The following is a 5,872-nucleotide window of genomic DNA, read 5'->3' as shown; positions in this document are numbered from 1 at the left end:
GGAACTGACAATTTGGGCCATGTTGATAGAAGAAGTTCTAAAAAACCAGAAATTCCACTGGAAGATGCAGAAAAGGTGCCACAAGAAAAAGGAGGCAGAGAAACCCTCATGCATTATTTTACCACTGGACTAGACGCCTGGGGAAATAAAGCAGCAAAACCGAAGAAGAAGTCAGCCGAGTACCACGTGACACCCGAAGAATGGGTGAGAAAGAGGAGGATACAATCTTTGGGGGGAGTGGCTAGCAGAGCAGACACTCCTAGTAGGCCGGACCAAACGGCTCACAGTGCTGGTGGTGTTGGTCCCCTATGTGGGGGTTTACTCTGTCAGGGCACATTTTGACCTCCTGGAGGAACAGCAGCAGTCGTTACACCAACCGACTCAAGGTGAGGAAAAATCAGGAAAGCCTCAGAGTCGCTGGATGTTTCCCTCCATTTTCCGTAGGATAAGGAAGAACTAAAAAGAAGCGGCTGTTTGCAAAATGTCGCAAGGACCAGATGTAAATAGAGTACCCATTATCAATAATCGAGGAAGATTTGGACCCTATATACAATGTGGCATTGGTGCTGAGAAACTATACTTAAATTGGCCAGAAAAAGATTTTGATGAAGATTGGGAACTAGCATCTAACGGATATTATGTCTCAAATTATGAATATAAAAGAGATGCCAACTTAACAGAGACAACAGGACAAAAATTACTTGCGGAACGAGTGCTTAGTGAGGAAAGTCTGCGGCATTGGTACATAATAGGACGCCGAAAACTACCCCAATCGGTTCCAAGATGTCCGAACACATATCCCTGGATATTAAATGTGGTTTACCTACAACTCAAAGACCTGAGATTCACATTGAAATGGGGGATTAATTACGTTGAGCCACTCCAAGGAGTCTATGTTGAAATATACCTTAACCAGTGCTTGATCTGGACGACAAGCCCCAACATGCGACGTCAAATGTACAGATGACTGCAAAACCCAGGATATCACGTTTTAGATAACCAAACATTAAATTTGAGAGTTATCGATCAACCTCGGGCCTGTATGAGCTGCCTACCCCCAACCGTACCAACAATTTTTGTAAATCAAGACTTCTTCTACCTGTACAAAAAAGGAGTCTGGAACTGTTGTCAAGTAAGGAAGATTCAGCTTCAAATTGAGCCTAAGGATCAAGAAGAGAAGCCTATAGTTCCCCTTTATCTAGCCTTATCACAGACCAGGTATTCTGGAAAACTGTTTTGGCAGCATTGGCAAGATCTATGGAACTATGTACCCCCACATCAGGTACAGAGGATCCCTGAAGGACCCCTCCCTAAACCTGACAGGATAATTGTTATGATGTGGAAGTGGGCGTGGAAAGGAATGGATTCAGAGCTTAAGCACCCATCTCCCATCTACACTCATCTCTTTAAGAGACAACAACTACTCCCTATGGTGGTGCATCTTGGGAGAAAGAGAAGGAAACCGATGGCGGAGTGACAACTCACTCTGAATCATGTCGCGGACCTTCAAACTGGATGAAAGTAATGTAAATAGTCTACAATCTAGGCATGGAGGACTTACACCATACTTGGAATTACCCTACAAGAAAATATGTTTAAACTGGCCACAAAAGGATTACAAAGAGAAAGGATGGGTGCTGGGAACAGGAGGATACTTTGTAGATAATGATTCGTATAAAAGGACTGCTGACCTTGCAGAGCCTGGACTGTACACTCCTCTGGAAGCTATCGTGGACAAAGTTGGACAACACTGGTATTGCCCTGGGGTCGGATGGAAGTTTTACCCAATTCCCCGGTGTCCAGACTCATTTCCCTGCATCTTGAATGTAGTGCATGTACAAAAAAGGGGCTACAGGTTTAAAATGAGGTGGGGACCTAATTATGTTGATCCATTACAGGGAGTGTATGTGGACATTTGGCTTGGATCTTTCCAGATCTGGACCAGTAGTCTCTATATGTTTAAAAGACTTCAACTACAAGAGGCACGTTCAACTTTCTATTTGGTTGAGAACCAAACTTTGCCAATATGCATGACGGTACAGCACCTTGATATCAAGAATGGCGGATGTCTCCCACCTATTAGAAGTGGACGGCAAACCAGAGTACTAGTGGGGCTTTGGCAACCCCCAAGGGCTATACTGATACGACTTAGCATAAAGTCGGGAAGAGGACTATTCCGGAGATTGACTCCTCTGTACTCTGTGATGGTGCAGTATGTCTACAGTGGAATGGCATATCGGGACACCTATGAAGATATCTTGCACCTACGTAGAGAATTGAATCCTGCACCTTCACAGTGTTTCTACACACCTCAAGGACCACCGCCTGAAATGAAGGAGGTGACAGTCGTCACTTGGAAATGGGCGTGGCGAGGACTAGATATTAGACTCCCATGGCCATCTCCCTTGTTAGTCACCCTTCTTCGGCAACGAGCATCAAGCGTTTCTGTTGGAAACACGAGACAAACAACAGCACCTAAGATCATCTATCTCCGAGATGGAAGGACCACGGGAAGACAGCGTGATCACCACGCAACCTCAAACAACCAACGAAAGACCAAGAGAAGAGGAGTTTGGCATAGAAATGCCACTACTGCAACGACCCCAAAAGCTGGAGCCGCTGCCACCAGTACCAAGTGAATTCTACTACGAAAATGTTGGAAGAAAGCAGCAGTAACAAAGCCAGCCACAGAAGAAAAAGTGCCTCCAATGTTGGAGTTGGATGGCTAAAATTACAGCATTGTTAGTCGGCGTTGCTGTACTTCTAGTTATCCTGTACTACTATGGTAGTACGCCCTGGACCTTAACCCATATCAGGGTCCAGTACGCAACAACTAAAACTTTCCAACAGACACGTTGGGGAGTTGAATCAAGAAACATCTACATGATATGGGACCAAAGTTCTACAGAGAAATGGGCAAAGATGAAGAACCTAACCCAGCAGATGCTAAAGAATAAGTGGCTGCAATACTTGAACGACAGTGGGGAATTTCCAACCGTCACCACCAATTACAACCTGACCACCGGAGCAGATATCCTTCAAAACCTACAAATAAGGGATCAAGAGGTTATCGTGGTAACCATCTTACGTTTAAAACAAAAAGAGCGAAGAGAAGTAGGCTGCACCTGGATAAGACCTGAACCTGGCGAGCCAGCCTGGTATTGCTCATGCGGATGCAGAGTACTACTAGGCTATCAAGCAGGATATTGGGAAAAATAAGCTGTTTTTCCAGCATTACCAAGACATGATGTTTGCAGAATGATAATGCCTACCTGGAAACATTGGGGTAATTATAACCTCACCTGTGATAACACCCGCAGCAGAGTGCCGAAAGTGGATATAATATCTACAACAGTCCCTCTGTTGAACAACGCTATCGGCAGGGGAGCAGGGATATTATATTCCGAACTAACCGCCATCCCACCAGCAGCATCGGTGGGATCCACAAAGATATCACCAACACAGGGAAAAACCAAACCACTCCCTACATCGCCAACACAAGATACCCAGCAAGTATTAGAACCAAAAGTTAAAAGTATTGGTAATGCGGCTAAAAAAAGATGGAATAAGATTCATGATTATTGTGTAAAAGAAAAAGTAGCAAAATTAGATAGATGTTATTGGAATCGACCTATTGGATGTAAATCTCAAACTACATGGTGCTTGCACCAGTCATCGATTTGATAGACAGGATTACTTGGAAACAGAAACAAGAGGCAAAACACGATGAATGGCTTAACGACACTTTTCCGTGGGTCTGGAGCGTTCCACTGATACATTTTGAGGGGAATTTTCCGAAGGGATACACGTGGACTGGGCATAGTTTGCGGGGTCCACATATAGCAAACTTCTATGTGCAAAAACTACCAAAGCCTGATGAGCTAAGGTCAGTACCTCAGGAGGATTTTAGAAAGATTGATCAATGTGTAGTGAATAGAATTTATGAAAACTTACATGAGACAGAATACCATAGTAATTTGGCCGAAGGTTCTGGTAAATCCCCCCGATGTCCCATAGACCAAATTAAGACAGGGAATTTGCTAAGATGGGTATATAACTGTACACAGTTGTTACAGATTCCAACCATTAAGGGGACCCTTCAAGCATGGCAGGAAGAAGTTAGACGTAGTAAGGACGTCACCTGGTGGGGAATGGAGAAATATGGGTATTCCCCTGTTTGGATCAAAGTAATAATTACTGGGTTAAATATAAATACATCGCCACGGTCTACTCCAGAGACAGAGCTACTTGGTCCAGTGTACTCTGGAGACCAAACCCTTATGTTACCCCATGGCCCTGGAAAATGATTTGTAACAAACTTAATACCACATGCACGATAAGCCTTGCCCGCCAAAATTGTAGGAATGTTCCCGGCTGGGAAGAATATTGTGACGCTTACTATGACGGCGAGTATGACACTTACGGCCATCGAACAGTTTGGGAGAAGAACAGAGCTGGCACATGGATAAGAGCTTTTCCACCCAACGTTGGATGTGCCAAGGCTGTCCTGGGACATGGAATGTCAAAAAGGAAGCAGGTCCTAGGCCGCATAGTGCCATTTGTTGGTGATGCTTTAATAATGCTTGAGGAAGGATACGCCTTCAAGAAAAGTCTATGCGAAGGACGAGAAATTGTCGGTTACGAATGGTTGGGATCGAATCGGATTTACAATAATGGTACATGTGAATTGCCTGCAGAACATTGGTTGAGCTGTGGGAAAGGAAGAGGTCGGCATGAATGTTCTTGGTGGGAAAGAATGTAAATAATAGCTGGAGGAATCATCACCACTTTCGCTGCAGAGACCGGAGAAGTCATTAAAGAAGGTCTCAAAGTGGTGACTGGTTGGATTGGACATTTGTTTGGATATCTTTGGCCCTATCTGTTAATCATAATAGGACTTATTATTGCTGCAATGATTGGATATGTTTTGTTAAAAGGAAGTTTCGCAGCCGCCCTGCGCTTGTGTGGGAGGAGCACACAACGCAGTGAGATGGAGCCCCTCCTCCATTAGGGGAGGAGCAATGAAGCCTACAAAGCCCGACGCCGAGACACGCCCTGTTCATTTTGACTTGGGGGAGTGAAGAAAGAAGAAGCATCTACATAACAGCGTACAAACTTAAGGAGATAAGTAAAAAGAATAAGAGAGCACAATGTCCAACAATACTGGCGATGTAAATGACACCATCTTCAAAGTGAGTAGAGTGGAGTTTATTGCACTACTGTAAGTATGGCTGCTATACTGCTGTGTCGGCCATTGGGACTTACGACAACCACTGCGAATAGTAACGCTACTACATGGATGTGTCAGATTGGCGATCATCAATCTGCACTACGGTCAGAGTGACTTAGGGTTGTCTCTATTCGTCACTCACGTCCTTGGTCACTTTACTCTCCAGTTTGACTGTTGGGGAATATGGCAGTATACATCAATTTGGATGGTGATAGATATGACAGCAATCTTTTACGCCCCGGCAGTGATAGCTGACATTGTGTGCGAAGCTGTGATGACCTTGACCCTGTTAGCGTACATAGCTACGTTAACTGGAGCCATACAATGCAAGAAACCCTGGCTCTACAAACTTGGACTTATCATAATTTGGGGCTTAGGATGGGGAATATTATCAGCTTTATACTGGCTGTCCATGGTTAGTCAGTTACTCCTGCTGTTATGGTTTACGACCTATGATGCTTGCTTCCCGCGTACGGCTCCTTCAGCTACAGCGGGAATGACAACGTCACCACAGTCCCGCTCTCCTATGGTGATCATGAGGCGTCTCTGGCGTACATCTGAATAATCCCGGCGAACACTTCTGCTTGCTTGCAATATAACAGTTAAAACACTGTTTCCTCTTACACTACAGGGGGATATAAG

This window comes from Thalassophryne amazonica, chromosome 2 (assembly GCF_902500255.1).
Source record: "Thalassophryne amazonica chromosome 2, fThaAma1.1, whole genome shotgun sequence".
In the NCBI taxonomy this organism is placed as follows: Eukaryota; Metazoa; Chordata; class Actinopteri; order Batrachoidiformes; family Batrachoididae; genus Thalassophryne; species Thalassophryne amazonica.
The sequence above is the reverse complement of the archived record's forward strand: the minus strand, read 5'-3'. Positions refer to the sequence as shown.